The sequence below is a fragment of the Prinia subflava genome, chromosome 11 (assembly GCF_021018805.1).
Source record: "Prinia subflava isolate CZ2003 ecotype Zambia chromosome 11, Cam_Psub_1.2, whole genome shotgun sequence".
Taxonomy (NCBI): domain Eukaryota; kingdom Metazoa; phylum Chordata; class Aves; order Passeriformes; family Cisticolidae; genus Prinia; species Prinia subflava.
In genome coordinates, this window is record NC_086257.1 from 6483193 (window position 1) to 6498004 (window position 14812).

Here is a 14812-nt window from a genome sequence, read left to right on the forward strand (position 1 = left end):
CAGCACCCGGTATTCCCAGGCGGTCTCCCATCCAAGTACTAACCGGGCCCGACCCTGCTTAGCTTCCGAGATCAGACGAGATCGGGCGTTCTCAGGGTGGTATGGCCGTAGGCACCTCCCAGCCCCTCGCCACCGCTCTCCAACACACACCACCGCCCTCCCGCCCTGCCCAGAAACCTCACCAGAGCCCGCACGCAACACGCGCCTCGCCAAGGCAACGCCACAACCTTCAGCCATGCCCCACACCTCACAATGCTCGCAGGGCCCCCAAGGCTCACACGCCGCTCAAGGCGTCCGTGCCCCTGCCTTCCTGGCCCCCTACGTGGCGGCCAAAGAAAAACCAGGGCAACGCAGGCCCACTTGCCAACGCACACCAAAAAACACGACGACACGCGGCCGCCACAAGCCAGCAAAAGATGCCTACAGCACCCGGTATTCCCAGGCGGTCTCCCATCCAAGTACTAACCGGGCCCGACCCTGCTTAGCTTCCGAGATCAGACGAGATCGGGCGTTCTCAGGGTGGTATGGCCGTAGGCACCTCCCAGCCCCTCGCCACCGCTCTCCAACACACACCACCGCCCTCCCGCCCTGCCCAGAAACCTCACCAGAGCCCGCACACAACACGCGCCTCGCCAAGGCAACGCCACAACCTTCAGCCATGCCCCACACCTCACAATGCTCGCAGGGCCCCCAAGGCTCACACGCCGCTCAAGGCGTCCGTGCCCCTGCCTTCCTGGCCCCCTACGTGGCGGCCAAAGAAAAACCAGGGCAACGCAGGCCCACTTGCCAACGCACACCAAAAAACACGACGACACGCGGCCGCCACAAGCCAGCAAAAGATGCCTACAGCACCCGGTATTCCCAGGCGGTCTCCCATCCAAGTACTAACCGGGCCCGACCCTGCTTAGCTTCCGAGATCAGACGAGATCGGGCGTTCTCAGGGTGGTATGGCCGTAGGCACCTCCCAGCCCCTCGCCACCGCTCTCCAACACACACCACCGCCCTCCCGCCCTGCCCAGAAACCTCACCAGAGCCCACACGCAACACGCACCTCGCCAAGGCAACGCCACAACCTTCAGCCTCGCCCCACACCTCACAATGCTCGCAGGGCCCTCAACGCTCACTTCCAGGCATCCGTGCCCCTGCCTTCCGTCCCCTCCACGCGCCTGCCAAACCAAAACGGGGCACCGCCGGCCCACTCGCCAACACGCACCAAAAAACACCATGCCACAAGCCAGCAAAAGATGCCTACAGCACCCGGTATTCCCAGGCGGTCTCCCATCCAAGTACTAACCGGGCCCGACCCTGCTTAGCTTCCGAGATCAGACGAGATCGGGCGTTCTCAGGGTGGTATGGCCGTAGGCACCTCCCAGCCCCTCGCCACCGCTCTCCAACACACACCACCGCCCTCCCGCCCTGCCCAGAAACCTCACCAGAGCCCGCACGCAACACGCGCCTCGCCAAGGCAACGCCACAACCTTCAGCCATGCCCCACACCTCACAATGCTCGCAGAGCCCCCAAGGCTCACACGCCGCTCAAGGCGTCCGTGCCCCTGCCTTCCTGGCCCCCTACGTGGCGGCCAAAGAAAAACCAGGGCAACGCAGGCCCACTTGCCAACGCACACCAAAAAACACGACGACACGCGGCCGCCACAAGCCAGCAAAAGATGCCTACAGCACCCGGTATTCCCAGGCGGTCTCCCATCCAAGTACTAACCGGGCCCGACCCTGCTTAGCTTCCGAGATCAGACGAGATCGGGCGTTCTCAGGGTGGTATGGCCGTAGGCACCTCCCAGCCCCTCGCCACCGCTCTCCAACACACACCACCGCCCTCCCGCCCTGCCTCACAACCCCACCGAAGCCCACACGCAACACGCGCCTCACCAAGGCAACGCCACAACCTTCAGCCATGCCCCACACCTCACAATGCTCGCAGGGCCCCCAAGGCTCACACGCCGCTCAAGGCGTCCGTGCCCCTGCCTTCCTGGCCCCCTACGTGGCGGCCAAAGAAAAACCAGGGCAACGCAGGCCCACTTGCCAACGCACACCAAAAAACACGACGACACGCGGCCGCCACAAGCCAGCAAAAGATGCCTACAGCACCCGGTATTCCCAGGCGGTCTCCCATCCAAGTACTAACCGGGCCCGACCCTGCTTAGCTTCCAAGATCAGACGAGATCGGGCGTTCTCAGGGTGGTATGGCCGTAGGCACCTCCCAGCCCCTCGCCACCGCTCTCCAACACACACCACCGCCCTCCCGCCCTGCCCAGAAACCTCACCAGAGCCCGCACGCAACACGCGCCTCGCCAAGGCAACGCCACAACCTTCAGCCATGCCCCACACCTCACAATGCTCGCAGAGCCCCCAAGGCTCACACGCCGCTCAAGGCGTCCGTGCCCCTGCCTTCCTGGCCCCCTACGTGGCGGCCAAAGAAAAACCAGGGCAACGCAGGCCCACTTGCCAACGCACACCAAAAAACACGACGACACGCGGCCGCCACAAGCCAGCAAAAGATGCCTACAGCACCCGGTATTCCCAGGCGGTCTCCCATCCAAGTACTAACCGGGCCCGACCCTGCTTAGCTTCCGAGATCAGACGAGATCGGGCGTTCTCAGGGTGGTATGGCCGTAGGCACCTCCCAGCCCCTCGCCACCGCTCTCCAACACACACCACCGCCCTCCCGCCCTGCCCAGAAACCTCACCAGAGCCCGCACGCAACACGCGCCTCGCCAAGGCAACGCCACAACCTTCAGCCATGCCCCACACCTCACAATGCTCGCAGGGCCCCCAAGGCTCACACGCCGCTCAAGGCGTCCGTGCCCCTGCCTTCCTGGCCCCCTACGTGGCGGCCAAAGAAAAACCAGGGCAACGCAGGCCCACTTGCCAACGCACACCAAAAAACACGACGACACGCGGCCGCCACAAGCCAGCAAAAGATGCCTACAGCACCCGGTATTCCCAGGCGGTCTCCCATCCAAGTACTAACCGGGCCCGACCCTGCTTAGCTTCCGAGATCAGACGAGATCGGGCGTTCTCAGGGTGGTATGGCCGTAGGCACCTCCCAGCCCCTCGCCACCGCCCTCCCGCCCTGCCCAGAAACCTCACCAGAGCCCACACGCAACACGCACCTCGCCAAGGCAACGCCACAACCTTCAGCCTCGCCCCACACCTCACAATGCTCACAGGGCCCTCAACGCTCACTTCCAGGCATCCGTGCCCCTGCCTTCCGTCCCCTCCACGCGCCTGCCAAACCAAAACGGGGCACCGCCGGCCCACTCGCCAACACGCACCAAAAAACACCATGCCACAAGCCAGCAAAAGATGCCTACAGCACCCGGTATTCCCAGGCGGTCTCCCATCCAAGTACTAACCGGGCCCGACCCTGCTTAGCTTCCGAGATCAGACGAGATCGGGCGTTCTCAGGGTGGTATGGCCGTAGGCACCTCCCAGCCCCTCGCCACCGCTCTCCAACACACACCACCGCCCTCCCGCCCTGCCCAGAAACCTCACCAGAGCCCGCACGCAACACGCGCCTCGCCAAGGCAACGCCACAACCTTCAGCCATGCCCCACACCTCACAATGCTCGCAGAGCCCCCAAGGCTCACACGCCGCTCAAGGCGTCCGTGCCCCTGCCTTCCTGGCCCCCTACGTGGCGGCCAAAGAAAAACCAGGGCAACGCAGGCCCACTTGCCAACGCACACCAAAAAACACGACGACACGCGGCCGCCACAAGCCAGCAAAAGATGCCTACAGCACCCGGTATTCCCAGGCGGTCTCCCATCCAAGTACTAACCGGGCCCGACCCTGCTTAGCTTCCGAGATCAGACGAGATCGGGCGTTCTCAGGGTGGTATGGCCGTAGGCACCTCCCAGCCCCTCGCCACCGCTCTCCAACACACACCACCGCCCTCCCGCCCTGCCTCACAACCCCACCGAAGCCCCACACGCAACACGCGCCTCACCAAGGCAACGCCACAACCTTCAGCCATGCCCCACACCTCACAATGCTCGCAGGGCCCCCAAGGCTCACACGCCGCTCAAGGCGTCCGTGCCCCTGCCTTCCTGGCCCCCTACGTGGCGGCCAAAGAAAAACCAGGGCAACGCAGGCCCACTTGCCAACGCACACCAAAAAACACGACGACACGCGGCCGCCACAAGCCAGCAAAAGATGCCTACAGCACCCGGTATTCCCGGGCGGTCTCCCATCCAAGTACTAACCGGGCCCGACCCTGCTTAGCTTCCGAGATCAGACGAGATCGGGCGTTCTCAGGGTGGTATGGCCGTAGGCACCTCCCAGCCCCTCGCCACCGCTCTCCAACACACACCACCGCCCTCCCGCCCTGCCCAGAAACCTCACCAGAGCCCACACGCAACACGCACCTCGCCAAGGCAACGCCACAACCTTCAGCCTCGCCCCACACCTCACAATGCTCACAGGGCCCTCAACGCTCACTTCCAGGCATCCGTGCCCCTGCCTTCCGTCCCCTCCACGCGCCTGCCAAACCAAAACGGGGCACCGCCGGCCCACTCGCCAACACGCACCAAAAAACACCATGCCACAAGCCAGCAAAAGATGCCTACAGCACCCGGTATTCCCAGGCGGTCTCCCATCCAAGTACTAACCGGGCCCGACCCTGCTTAGCTTCCGAGATCAGACGAGATCGGGCGTTCTCAGGGTGGTATGGCCGTAGGCACCTCCCAGCCCCTCGCCACCGCTCTCCAACACACACCACCGCCCTCCCGCCCTGCCCAGAAACCTCACCAGAGCCCGCACGCAACACGCGCCTCGCCAAGGCAACGCCACAACCTTCAGCCATGCCCCACACCTCACAATGCTCGCAGAGCCCCCAAGGCTCACACGCCGCTCAAGGCGTCCGTGCCCCTGCCTTCCTGGCCCCCTACGTGGCGGCCAAAGAAAAACCAGGGCAACGCAGGCCCACTTGCCAACGCACACCAAAAAACACGACGACACGCGGCCGCCACAAGCCAGCAAAAGATGCCTACAGCACCCGGTATTCCCAGGCGGTCTCCCATCCAAGTACTAACCGGGCCCGACCCTGCTTAGCTTCCGAGATCAGACGAGATCGGGCGTTCTCAGGGTGGTATGGCCGTAGGCACCTCCCAGCCCCTCGCCACCGCTCTCCAACACACACCACCGCCCTCCCGCCCTGCCCAGAAACCTCACCAGAGCCCGCACACAACACGCGCCTCGCCAAGGCAACGCCACAACCTTCAGCCATGCCCCACACCTCACAATGCTCGCAGGGCCCCCAAGGCTCACACGCCGCTCAAGGCGTCCGTGCCCCTGCCTTCCTGGCCCCCTACGTGGCGGCCAAAGAAAAACCAGGGCAACGCAGGCCCACTTGCCAACGCACACCAAAAAACACGACGACACGCGGCCGCCACAAGCCAGCAAAAGATGCCTACAGCACCCGGTATTCCCAGGCGGTCTCCCATCCAAGTACTAACCGGGCCCGACCCTGCTTAGCTTCCGAGATCAGACGAGATCGGGCGTTCTCAGGGTGGTATGGCCGTAGGCACCTCCCAGCCCCTCGCCACCGCTCTCCAACACACACCACCGCCCTCCGGCCCTGCCCAGAAACCTCACCAGAGCCCACACGCAACACGCACCTCGCCAAGGCAACGCCACAACCTTCAGCCTCGCCCCACACCTCACAATGCTCACAGGGCCCTCAACGCTCACTTCCAGGCATCCGTGCCCCTGCCTTCCGTCCCCTCCACGCGCCTGCCAAACCAAAACGGGGCACCGCCGGCCCACTCGCCAACACGCACCAAAAAACACCATGCCACAAGCCAGCAAAAGATGCCTACAGCACCCGGTATTCCCAGGCGGTCTCCCATCCAAGTACTAACCGGGCCCGACCCTGCTTAGCTTCCGAGATCAGACGAGATCGGGCGTTCTCAGGGTGGTATGGCCGTAGGCACCTCCCAGCCCCTCGCCACCGCTCTCCAACACACACCACCGCCCTCCCGCCCTGCCCAGAAACCTCACCAGAGCCCGCACGCAACACGCGCCTCGCCAAGGCAACGCCACAACCTTCAGCCATGCCCCACACCTCACAATGCTCGCAGGGCCCCCAAGGCTCACACGCCGCTCAAGGCGTCCGTGCCCCTGCCTTCCTGGCCCCCTACGTGGCGGCCAAAGAAAAACCAGGGCAACGCAGGCCCACTTGCCAACGCACACCAAAAAACACGACGACACGCGGCCGCCACAAGCCAGCAAAAGATGCCTACAGCACCCGGTATTCCCAGGCGGTCTCCCATCCAAGTACTAACCGGGCCCGACCCTGCTTAGCTTCCGAGATCAGACGAGATCGGGCGTTCTCAGGGTGGTATGGCCGTAGGCACCTCCCAGCCCCTCGCCACCGCTCTCCAACACACACCACCGCCCTCCCGCCCTGCCTCACAACCCCACCGAAGCCCCACACGCAACACGCGCCTCACCAAGGCAACGCCACAACCTTCAGCCATGCCCCACACCTCACAATGCTCGCAGGGCCCCCAAGGCTCACACGCCGCTCAAGGCGTCCGTGCCCCTGCCTTCCTGGCCCCCTACGTGGCGGCCAAAGAAAAACCAGGGCAACGCAGGCCCACTTGCCAACGCACACCAAAAAACACGACGACACGCGGCCGCCACAAGCCAGCAAAAGATGCCTACAGCACCCGGTATTCCCAGGCGGTCTCCCATCCAAGTACTAACCGGGCCCGACCCTGCTTAGCTTCCAAGATCAGACGAGATCGGGCGTTCTCAGGGTGGTATGGCCGTAGGCACCTCCCAGCCCCTCGCCACCGCTCTCCAACACACACCACCGCCCTCCCGCCCTGCCCAGAAACCTCACCAGAGCCCGCACGCAACACGCGCCTCGCCAAGGCAACGCCACAACCTTCAGCCATGCCCCACACCTCACAATGCTCGCAGAGCCCCCAAGGCTCACACGCCGCTCAAGGCGTCCGTGCCCCTGCCTTCCTGGCCCCCTACGTGGCGGCCAAAGAAAAACCAGGGCAACGCAGGCCCACTTGCCAACGCACACCAAAAAACACGACGACACGCGGCCGCCACAAGCCAGCAAAAGATGCCTACAGCACCCGGTATTCCCAGGCGGTCTCCCATCCAAGTACTAACCGGGCCCGACCCTGCTTAGCTTCCGAGATCAGACGAGATCGGGCGTTCTCAGGGTGGTATGGCCGTAGGCACCTCCCAGCCCCTCGCCACCGCTCTCCAACACACACCACCGCCCTCCCGCCCTGCCCAGAAACCTCACCAGAGCCCGCACGCAACACGCGCCTCGCCAAGGCAACGCCACAACCTTCAGCCATGCCCCACACCTCACAATGCTCGCAGGGCCCCCAAGGCTCACACGCCGCTCAAGGCGTCCGTGCCCCTGCCTTCCTGGCCCCCTACGTGGCGGCCAAAGAAAAACCAGGGCAACGCAGGCCCACTTGCCAACGCACACCAAAAAACACGACGACACGCGGCCGCCACAAGCCAGCAAAAGATGCCTACAGCACCCGGTATTCCCAGGCGGTCTCCCATCCAAGTACTAACCGGGCCCGACCCTGCTTAGCTTCCGAGATCAGACGAGATCGGGCGTTCTCAGGGTGGTATGGCCGTAGGCACCTCCCAGCCCCTCGCCACCGCCCTCCCGCCCTGCCCAGAAACCTCACCAGAGCCCACACGCAACACGCACCTCGCCAAGGCAACGCCACAACCTTCAGCCTCGCCCCACACCTCACAATGCTCACAGGGCCCTCAACGCTCACTTCCAGGCATCCGTGCCCCTGCCTTCCGTCCCCTCCACGCGCCTGCCAAACCAAAACGGGGCACCGCCGGCCCACTCGCCAACACGCACCAAAAAACACCATGCCACAAGCCAGCAAAAGATGCCTACAGCACCCGGTATTCCCAGGCGGTCTCCCATCCAAGTACTAACCGGGCCCGACCCTGCTTAGCTTCCGAGATCAGACGAGATCGGGCGTTCTCAGGGTGGTATGGCCGTAGGCACCTCCCAGCCCCTCGCCACCGCTCTCCAACACACACCACCGCCCTCCCGCCCTGCCCAGAAACCTCACCAGAGCCCGCACGCAACACGCGCCTCGCCAAGGCAACGCCACAACCTTCAGCCATGCCCCACACCTCACAATGCTCGCAGAGCCCCCAAGGCTCACACGCCGCTCAAGGCGTCCGTGCCCCTGCCTTCCTGGCCCCCTACGTGGCGGCCAAAGAAAAACCAGGGCAACGCAGGCCCACTTGCCAACGCACACCAAAAAACACGACGACACGCGGCCGCCACAAGCCAGCAAAAGATGCCTACAGCACCCGGTATTCCCAGGCGGTCTCCCATCCAAGTACTAACCGGGCCCGACCCTGCTTAGCTTCCGAGATCAGACGAGATCGGGCGTTCTCAGGGTGGTATGGCCGTAGGCACCTCCCAGCCCCTCGCCACCGCTCTCCAACACACACCACCGCCCTCCCGCCCTGCCTCACAACCCCACCGAAGCCCCACACGCAACACGCGCCTCACCAAGGCAACGCCACAACCTTCAGCCATGCCCCACACCTCACAATGCTCGCAGGGCCCCCAAGGCTCACACGCCGCTCAAGGCGTCCGTGCCCCTGCCTTCCTGGCCCCCTACGTGGCGGCCAAAGAAAAACCAGGGCAACGCAGGCCCACTTGCCAACGCACACCAAAAAACACGACGACACGCGGCCGCCACAAGCCAGCAAAAGATGCCTACAGCACCCGGTATTCCCGGGCGGTCTCCCATCCAAGTACTAACCGGGCCCGACCCTGCTTAGCTTCCGAGATCAGACGAGATCGGGCGTTCTCAGGGTGGTATGGCCGTAGGCACCTCCCAGCCCCTCGCCACCGCTCTCCAACACACACCACCGCCCTCCCGCCCTGCCCAGAAACCTCACCAGAGCCCGCACGCAACACGCGCCTCGCCAAGGCAACGCCACAACCTTCAGCCATGCCCCACACCTCACAATGCTCGCAGAGCCCCCAAGGCTCACACGCCGCTCAAGGCGTCCGTGCCCCTGCCTTCCTGGCCCCCTACGTGGCGGCCAAAGAAAAACCAGGGCAACGCAGGCCCACTTGCCAACGCACACCAAAAAACACGACGACACGCGGCCGCCACAAGCCAGCAAAAGATGCCTACAGCACCCGGTATTCCCAGGCGGTCTCCCATCCAAGTACTAACCGGGCCCGACCCTGCTTAGCTTCCGAGATCAGACGAGATCGGGCGTTCTCAGGGTGGTATGGCCGTAGGCACCTCCCAGCCCCTCGCCACCGCTCTCCAACACACACCACCGCCCTCCCGCCCTGCCTCACAACCCCACCGAAGCCCCACACGCAACACGCGCCTCGCCAAGGCGACACCACAACCTTCAGCCTCGCCCCACACCTCACAATGCTCGCAGGGCCCTCAAGGCTCACTTCCAGGCATCCGTGCCCCTGCCTTCCGTCCCCTCCACGCGCCTGCCAAACCAAAACAGGGCACCGCCGGCCCACTCGCCAACACGCACCAAAAAACACCATGCCACAAGCCAGCAAAAGATGCCTACAGCACCCGGTATTCCCAGGCGGTCTCCCATCCAAGTACTAACCGGGCCCGACCCTGCTTAGCTTCCGAGATCAGACGAGATCGGGCGTTCTCAGGGTGGTATGGCCGTAGGCACCTCCCAGCCCCTCGCCACCGCTCTCCAACACACACCACCGCCCTCCCGCCCTGCCCAGAAACCTCACCAGAGCCCGCACACAACACGCGCCTCGCCAAGGCAACGCCACAACCTTCAGCCATGCCCCACACCTCACAATGCTCGCAGGGCCCCCAAGGCTCACACGCCGCTCAAGGCGTCCGTGCCCCTGCCTTCCTGGCCCCCTACGTGGCGGCCAAAGAAAAACCAGGGCAACGCAGGCCCACTTGCCAACGCACACCAAAAAACACGACGACACGCGGCCGCCACAAGCCAGCAAAAGATGCCTACAGCACCCGGTATTCCCAGGCGGTCTCCCATCCAAGTACTAACCGGGCCCGACCCTGCTTAGCTTCCGAGATCAGACGAGATCGGGCGTTCTCAGGGTGGTATGGCCGTAGGCACCTCCCAGCCCCTCGCCACCGCTCTCCAACACACACCACCGCCCTCCCGCCCTGCCCAGAAACCTCACCAGAGCCCGCACGCAACACGCGCCTCGCCAAGGCAACGCCACAACCTTCAGCCATGCCCCACACCTCACAATGCTCGCAGGGCCCCCAAGGCTCACACGCCGCTCAAGGCGTCCGTGCCCCTGCCTTCCTGGCCCCCTACGTGGCGGCCAAAGAAAAACCAGGGCAACGCAGGCCCACTTGCCAACGCACACCAAAAAACACGACGACACGCGGCCGCCACAAGCCAGCAAAAGATGCCTACAGCACCCGGTATTCCCAGGCGGTCTCCCATCCAAGTACTAACCGGGCCCGACCCTGCTTAGCTTCCGAGATCAGACGAGATCGGGCGTTCTCAGGGTGGTATGGCCGTAGGCACCTCCCAGCCCCTCGCCACCGCTCTCCAACACACACCACCGCCCTCCCGCCCTGCCCAGAAACCTCACCAGAGCCCACACGCAACACGCGCCTCGCCAAGGCAACGCCACAACCTTCAGCCTCGCCCCACACCTCACAATGCTCACAGGGCCCTCAACGCTCACTTCCAGGCATCCGTGCCCCTGCCTTCCGTCCCCTCCACGCGCCTGCCAAACCAAAACGGGGCACCGCCGGCCCACTCGCCAACACGCACCAAAAAACACCATGCCACAAGCCAGCAAAAGATGCCTACAGCACCCGGTATTCCCAGGCGGTCTCCCATCCAAGTACTAACCGGGCCCGACCCTGCTTAGCTTCCGAGATCAGACGAGATCGGGCGTTCTCAGGGTGGTATGGCCGTAGGCACCTCCCAGCCCCTCGCCACCGCTCTCCAACACACACCACCGCCCTCCCGCCCTGCCCAGAAACCTCACCAGAGCCCGCACGCAACACGCGCCTCGCCAAGGCAACGCCACAACCTTCAGCCATGCCCCACACCTCACAATGCTCGCAGGGCCCCCAAGGCTCACACGCCGCTCAAGGCGTCCGTGCCCCTGCCTTCCTGGCCCCCTACGTGGCGGCCAAAGAAAAACCAGGGCAACGCAGGCCCACTTGCCAACGCACACCAAAAAACACGACGACACGCGGCCGCCACAAGCCAGCAAAAGATGCCTACAGCACCCGGTATTCCCAGGCGGTCTCCCATCCAAGTACTAACCGGGCCCGACCCTGCTTAGCTTCCGAGATCAGACGAGATCGGGCGTTCTCAGGGTGGTATGGCCGTAGGCACCTCCCAGCCCCTCGCCACCGCTCTCCAACACACACCACCGCCCTCCCGCCCTGCCCAGAAACCTCACCAGAGCCCACACGCAACACGCGCCTCGCCAAGGCAACGCCACAACCTTCAGCCTCGCCCCACACCTCACAATGCTCACAGGGCCCTCAACGCTCACTTCCAGGCATCCGTGCCCCTGCCTTCCGTCCCCTCCACGCGCCTGCCAAACCAAAACGGGGCACCGCCGGCCCACTCGCCAACACGCACCAAAAAACACCATGCCACAAGCCAGCAAAAGATGCCTACAGCACCCGGTATTCCCAGGCGGTCTCCCATCCAAGTACTAACCGGGCCCGACCCTGCTTAGCTTCCGAGATCAGACGAGATCGGGCGTTCTCAGGGTGGTATGGCCGTAGGCACCTCCCAGCCCCTCGCCACCGCTCTCCAACACACACCACCGCCCTCCCGCCCTGCCCAGAAACCTCACCAGAGCCCGCACGCAACACGCGCCTCGCCAAGGCAACGCCACAACCTTCAGCCATGCCCCACACCTCACAATGCTCGCAGAGCCCCCAAGGCTCACACGCCGCTCAAGGCGTCCGTGCCCCTGCCTTCCTGGCCCCCTACGTGGCGGCCAAAGAAAAACCAGGGCAACGCAGGCCCACTTGCCAACGCACACCAAAAAACACGACGACACGCGGCCGCCACAAGCCAGCAAAAGATGCCTACAGCACCCGGTATTCCCAGGCGGTCTCCCATCCAAGTACTAACCGGGCCCGACCCTGCTTAGCTTCCGAGATCAGACGAGATCGGGCGTTCTCAGGGTGGTATGGCCGTAGGCACCTCCCAGCCCCTCGCCACCGCTCTCCAACACACACCACCGCCCTCCCGCCCTGCCCAGAAACCTCACCAGAGCCCGCACACAACACGCGCCTCGCCAAGGCAACGCCACAACCTTCAGCCATGCCCCACACCTCACAATGCTCGCAGGGCCCCCAAGGCTCACACGCCGCTCAAGGCGTCCGTGCCCCTGCCTTCCTGGCCCCCTACGTGGCGGCCAAAGAAAAACCAGGGCAACGCAGGCCCACTTGCCAACGCACACCAAAAAACACGACGACACGCGGCCGCCACAAGCCAGCAAAAGATGCCTACAGCACCCGGTATTCCCAGGCGGTCTCCCATCCAAGTACTAACCGGGCCCGACCCTGCTTAGCTTCCGAGATCAGACGAGATCGGGCGTTCTCAGGGTGGTATGGCCGTAGGCACCTCCCAGCCCCTCGCCACCGCTCTCCAACACACACCACCGCCCTCCGGCCCTGCCCAGAAACCTCACCAGAGCCCACACGCAACACGCACCTCGCCAAGGCAACGCCACAACCTTCAGCCTCGCCCCACACCTCACAATGCTCACAGGGCCCTCAACGCTCACTTCCAGGCATCCGTGCCCCTGCCTTCCGTCCCCTCCACGCGCCTGCCAAACCAAAACGGGGCACCGCCGGCCCACTCGCCAACACGCACCAAAAAACACCATGCCACAAGCCAGCAAAAGATGCCTACAGCACCCGGTATTCCCAGGCGGTCTCCCATCCAAGTACTAACCGGGCCCGACCCTGCTTAGCTTCCGAGATCAGACGAGATCGGGCGTTCTCAGGGTGGTATGGCCGTAGGCACCTCCCAGCCCCTCGCCACCGCTCTCCAACACACACCACCGCCCTCCCGCCCTGCCCAGAAACCTCACCAGAGCCCGCACGCAACACGCGCCTCGCCAAGGCAACGCCACAACCTTCAGCCATGCCCCACACCTCACAATGCTCGCAGGGCCCCCAAGGCTCACACGCCGCTCAAGGCGTCCGTGCCCCTGCCTTCCTGGCCCCCTACGTGGCGGCCAAAGAAAAACCAGGGCAACGCAGGCCCACTTGCCAACGCACACCAAAAAACACGACGACACGCGGCCGCCACAAGCCAGCAAAAGATGCCTACAGCACCCGGTATTCCCAGGCGGTCTCCCATCCAAGTACTAACCGGGCCCGACCCTGCTTAGCTTCCGAGATCAGACGAGATCGGGCGTTCTCAGGGTGGTATGGCCGTAGGCACCTCCCAGCCCCTCGCCACCGCTCTCCAACACACACCACCGCCCTCCCGCCCTGCCCAGAAACCTCACCAGAGCCCGCACACAACACGCGCCTCGCCAAGGCAACGCCACAACCTTCAGCCATGCCCCACACCTCACAATGCTCGCAGGGCCCCCAAGGCTCACACGCCGCTCAAGGCGTCCGTGCCCCTGCCTTCCTGGCCCCCTACGTGGCGGCCAAAGAAAAACCAGGGCAACGCAGGCCCACTTGCCAACGCACACCAAAAAACACGACGACACGCGGCCGCCACAAGCCAGCAAAAGATGCCTACAGCACCCGGTATTCCCAGGCGGTCTCCCATCCAAGTACTAACCGGGCCCGACCCTGCTTAGCTTCCGAGATCAGACGAGATCGGGCGTTCTCAGGGTGGTATGGCCGTAGGCACCTCCCAGCCCCTCGCCACCGCTCTCCAACACACACCACCGCCCTCCCGCCCTGCCCAGAAACCTCACCAGAGCCCACACGCAACACGCACCTCGCCAAGGCAACGCCACAACCTTCAGCCTCGCCCCACACCTCACAATGCTCGCAGGGCCCTCAACGCTCACTTCCAGGCATCCGTGCCCCTGCCTTCCGTCCCCTCCACGCGCCTGCCAAACCAAAACGGGGCACCGCCGGCCCACTCGCCAACACGCACCAAAAAACACCATGCCACAAGCCAGCAAAAGATGCCTACAGCACCCGGTATTCCCAGGCGGTCTCCCATCCAAGTACTAACCGGGCCCGACCCTGCTTAGCTTCCGAGATCAGACGAGATCGGGCGTTCTCAGGGTGGTATGGCCGTAGGCACCTCCCAGCCCCTCGCCACCGCTCTCCAACACACACCACCGCCCTCCCGCCCTGCCCAGAAACCTCACCAGAGCCCGCACGCAACACGCGCCTCGCCAAGGCAACGCCACAACCTTCAGCCATGCCCCACACCTCACAATGCTCGCAGAGCCCCCAAGGCTCACACGCCGCTCAAGGCGTCCGTGCCCCTGCCTTCCTGGCCCCCTACGTGGCGGCCAAAGAAAAACCAGGGCAACGCAGGCCCACTTGCCAACGCACACCAAAAAACACGACGACACGCGGCCGCCACAAGCCAGCAAAAGATGCCTACAGCACCCGGTATTCCCAGGCGGTCTCCCATCCAAGTACTAACCGGGCCCGACCCTGCTTAGCTTCCGAGATCAGACGAGATCGGGCGTTCTCAGGGTGGTATGGCCGTAGGCACCTCCCAGCCCCTCGCCACCCGCTCTCCAACACACACCACCGCCCTCCCGCCCTGCCTCACAACCCCACCGAAGCCCCACACGCAACACGCGCCTCACCAAGGCAACGC

The 14812-nt window shown here is 64.3% G+C and overlaps 35 non-coding genes and 1 pseudogene across 35 annotated transcripts; all 36 read right to left on the bottom strand.

The window, feature by feature from the left end:
* Positions 1-113, bottom strand: LOC134556592 (5S ribosomal RNA; annotated as a pseudogene).
* Positions 114-417: 304 nt separating this feature from the next.
* Positions 418-536, bottom strand: LOC134556520 (5S ribosomal RNA). The gene has a single exon (XR_010081813.1). It is a non-coding gene; the product is annotated as a 5S ribosomal RNA (ribosomal RNA).
* Positions 537-840: 304 nt separating this feature from the next.
* Positions 841-959, bottom strand: LOC134556522 (5S ribosomal RNA). Its single transcript, XR_010081814.1, has one exon. It is a non-coding gene; the product is annotated as a 5S ribosomal RNA (ribosomal RNA).
* A 286-nt stretch (positions 960-1245) lies between these two features.
* On the bottom strand, positions 1246-1364 carry LOC134556523 (5S ribosomal RNA). Its single transcript, XR_010081815.1, has one exon. It is a non-coding gene; the product is annotated as a 5S ribosomal RNA (ribosomal RNA).
* Positions 1365-1668: 304 nt separating this feature from the next.
* LOC134556524 (5S ribosomal RNA) lies at positions 1669-1787 on the bottom strand. The gene has a single exon (XR_010081816.1). It is a non-coding gene; the product is annotated as a 5S ribosomal RNA (ribosomal RNA).
* Positions 1788-2091: 304 nt separating this feature from the next.
* Positions 2092-2210, bottom strand: LOC134556575 (5S ribosomal RNA). Its single transcript, XR_010081865.1, has one exon. It is a non-coding gene; the product is annotated as a 5S ribosomal RNA (ribosomal RNA).
* A 304-nt stretch (positions 2211-2514) lies between these two features.
* Positions 2515-2633, bottom strand: LOC134556525 (5S ribosomal RNA). The gene has a single exon (XR_010081817.1). It is a non-coding gene; the product is annotated as a 5S ribosomal RNA (ribosomal RNA).
* Positions 2634-2937: 304 nt separating this feature from the next.
* Positions 2938-3056, bottom strand: LOC134556526 (5S ribosomal RNA). Its single transcript, XR_010081818.1, has one exon. It is a non-coding gene; the product is annotated as a 5S ribosomal RNA (ribosomal RNA).
* A 266-nt stretch (positions 3057-3322) lies between these two features.
* LOC134556527 (5S ribosomal RNA) lies at positions 3323-3441 on the bottom strand. The gene has a single exon (XR_010081819.1). It is a non-coding gene; the product is annotated as a 5S ribosomal RNA (ribosomal RNA).
* A 304-nt stretch (positions 3442-3745) lies between these two features.
* LOC134556528 (5S ribosomal RNA) lies at positions 3746-3864 on the bottom strand. Its single transcript, XR_010081820.1, has one exon. It is a non-coding gene; the product is annotated as a 5S ribosomal RNA (ribosomal RNA).
* A 305-nt stretch (positions 3865-4169) lies between these two features.
* On the bottom strand, positions 4170-4288 carry LOC134556570 (5S ribosomal RNA). The gene has a single exon (XR_010081860.1). It is a non-coding gene; the product is annotated as a 5S ribosomal RNA (ribosomal RNA).
* Positions 4289-4574: 286 nt separating this feature from the next.
* LOC134556529 (5S ribosomal RNA) lies at positions 4575-4693 on the bottom strand. The gene has a single exon (XR_010081821.1). It is a non-coding gene; the product is annotated as a 5S ribosomal RNA (ribosomal RNA).
* Positions 4694-4997: 304 nt separating this feature from the next.
* LOC134556530 (5S ribosomal RNA) lies at positions 4998-5116 on the bottom strand. Its single transcript, XR_010081822.1, has one exon. It is a non-coding gene; the product is annotated as a 5S ribosomal RNA (ribosomal RNA).
* A 304-nt stretch (positions 5117-5420) lies between these two features.
* LOC134556532 (5S ribosomal RNA) lies at positions 5421-5539 on the bottom strand. The gene has a single exon (XR_010081824.1). It is a non-coding gene; the product is annotated as a 5S ribosomal RNA (ribosomal RNA).
* Positions 5540-5825: 286 nt separating this feature from the next.
* Positions 5826-5944, bottom strand: LOC134556533 (5S ribosomal RNA). The gene has a single exon (XR_010081825.1). It is a non-coding gene; the product is annotated as a 5S ribosomal RNA (ribosomal RNA).
* A 304-nt stretch (positions 5945-6248) lies between these two features.
* On the bottom strand, positions 6249-6367 carry LOC134556534 (5S ribosomal RNA). The gene has a single exon (XR_010081826.1). It is a non-coding gene; the product is annotated as a 5S ribosomal RNA (ribosomal RNA).
* A 305-nt stretch (positions 6368-6672) lies between these two features.
* LOC134556576 (5S ribosomal RNA) lies at positions 6673-6791 on the bottom strand. Its single transcript, XR_010081866.1, has one exon. It is a non-coding gene; the product is annotated as a 5S ribosomal RNA (ribosomal RNA).
* Positions 6792-7095: 304 nt separating this feature from the next.
* Positions 7096-7214, bottom strand: LOC134556535 (5S ribosomal RNA). The gene has a single exon (XR_010081827.1). It is a non-coding gene; the product is annotated as a 5S ribosomal RNA (ribosomal RNA).
* A 304-nt stretch (positions 7215-7518) lies between these two features.
* On the bottom strand, positions 7519-7637 carry LOC134556536 (5S ribosomal RNA). The gene has a single exon (XR_010081828.1). It is a non-coding gene; the product is annotated as a 5S ribosomal RNA (ribosomal RNA).
* A 266-nt stretch (positions 7638-7903) lies between these two features.
* LOC134556537 (5S ribosomal RNA) lies at positions 7904-8022 on the bottom strand. Its single transcript, XR_010081829.1, has one exon. It is a non-coding gene; the product is annotated as a 5S ribosomal RNA (ribosomal RNA).
* Positions 8023-8326: 304 nt separating this feature from the next.
* LOC134556538 (5S ribosomal RNA) lies at positions 8327-8445 on the bottom strand. The gene has a single exon (XR_010081830.1). It is a non-coding gene; the product is annotated as a 5S ribosomal RNA (ribosomal RNA).
* A 305-nt stretch (positions 8446-8750) lies between these two features.
* Positions 8751-8869, bottom strand: LOC134556571 (5S ribosomal RNA). The gene has a single exon (XR_010081861.1). It is a non-coding gene; the product is annotated as a 5S ribosomal RNA (ribosomal RNA).
* Positions 8870-9173: 304 nt separating this feature from the next.
* Positions 9174-9292, bottom strand: LOC134556539 (5S ribosomal RNA). The gene has a single exon (XR_010081831.1). It is a non-coding gene; the product is annotated as a 5S ribosomal RNA (ribosomal RNA).
* A 287-nt stretch (positions 9293-9579) lies between these two features.
* Positions 9580-9698, bottom strand: LOC134556540 (5S ribosomal RNA). The gene has a single exon (XR_010081832.1). It is a non-coding gene; the product is annotated as a 5S ribosomal RNA (ribosomal RNA).
* A 304-nt stretch (positions 9699-10002) lies between these two features.
* LOC134556541 (5S ribosomal RNA) lies at positions 10003-10121 on the bottom strand. Its single transcript, XR_010081833.1, has one exon. It is a non-coding gene; the product is annotated as a 5S ribosomal RNA (ribosomal RNA).
* Positions 10122-10425: 304 nt separating this feature from the next.
* On the bottom strand, positions 10426-10544 carry LOC134556543 (5S ribosomal RNA). Its single transcript, XR_010081835.1, has one exon. It is a non-coding gene; the product is annotated as a 5S ribosomal RNA (ribosomal RNA).
* A 286-nt stretch (positions 10545-10830) lies between these two features.
* On the bottom strand, positions 10831-10949 carry LOC134556544 (5S ribosomal RNA). The gene has a single exon (XR_010081836.1). It is a non-coding gene; the product is annotated as a 5S ribosomal RNA (ribosomal RNA).
* Positions 10950-11253: 304 nt separating this feature from the next.
* LOC134556545 (5S ribosomal RNA) lies at positions 11254-11372 on the bottom strand. The gene has a single exon (XR_010081837.1). It is a non-coding gene; the product is annotated as a 5S ribosomal RNA (ribosomal RNA).
* Positions 11373-11658: 286 nt separating this feature from the next.
* Positions 11659-11777, bottom strand: LOC134556546 (5S ribosomal RNA). The gene has a single exon (XR_010081838.1). It is a non-coding gene; the product is annotated as a 5S ribosomal RNA (ribosomal RNA).
* Positions 11778-12081: 304 nt separating this feature from the next.
* On the bottom strand, positions 12082-12200 carry LOC134556548 (5S ribosomal RNA). The gene has a single exon (XR_010081839.1). It is a non-coding gene; the product is annotated as a 5S ribosomal RNA (ribosomal RNA).
* Positions 12201-12504: 304 nt separating this feature from the next.
* LOC134556549 (5S ribosomal RNA) lies at positions 12505-12623 on the bottom strand. The gene has a single exon (XR_010081840.1). It is a non-coding gene; the product is annotated as a 5S ribosomal RNA (ribosomal RNA).
* A 286-nt stretch (positions 12624-12909) lies between these two features.
* Positions 12910-13028, bottom strand: LOC134556550 (5S ribosomal RNA). Its single transcript, XR_010081841.1, has one exon. It is a non-coding gene; the product is annotated as a 5S ribosomal RNA (ribosomal RNA).
* A 304-nt stretch (positions 13029-13332) lies between these two features.
* On the bottom strand, positions 13333-13451 carry LOC134556551 (5S ribosomal RNA). The gene has a single exon (XR_010081842.1). It is a non-coding gene; the product is annotated as a 5S ribosomal RNA (ribosomal RNA).
* A 304-nt stretch (positions 13452-13755) lies between these two features.
* LOC134556552 (5S ribosomal RNA) lies at positions 13756-13874 on the bottom strand. Its single transcript, XR_010081843.1, has one exon. It is a non-coding gene; the product is annotated as a 5S ribosomal RNA (ribosomal RNA).
* Positions 13875-14160: 286 nt separating this feature from the next.
* Positions 14161-14279, bottom strand: LOC134556553 (5S ribosomal RNA). Its single transcript, XR_010081844.1, has one exon. It is a non-coding gene; the product is annotated as a 5S ribosomal RNA (ribosomal RNA).
* A 304-nt stretch (positions 14280-14583) lies between these two features.
* On the bottom strand, positions 14584-14702 carry LOC134556555 (5S ribosomal RNA). Its single transcript, XR_010081846.1, has one exon. It is a non-coding gene; the product is annotated as a 5S ribosomal RNA (ribosomal RNA).
* Between the last annotated feature and the right edge of the window lie 110 nt (positions 14703-14812).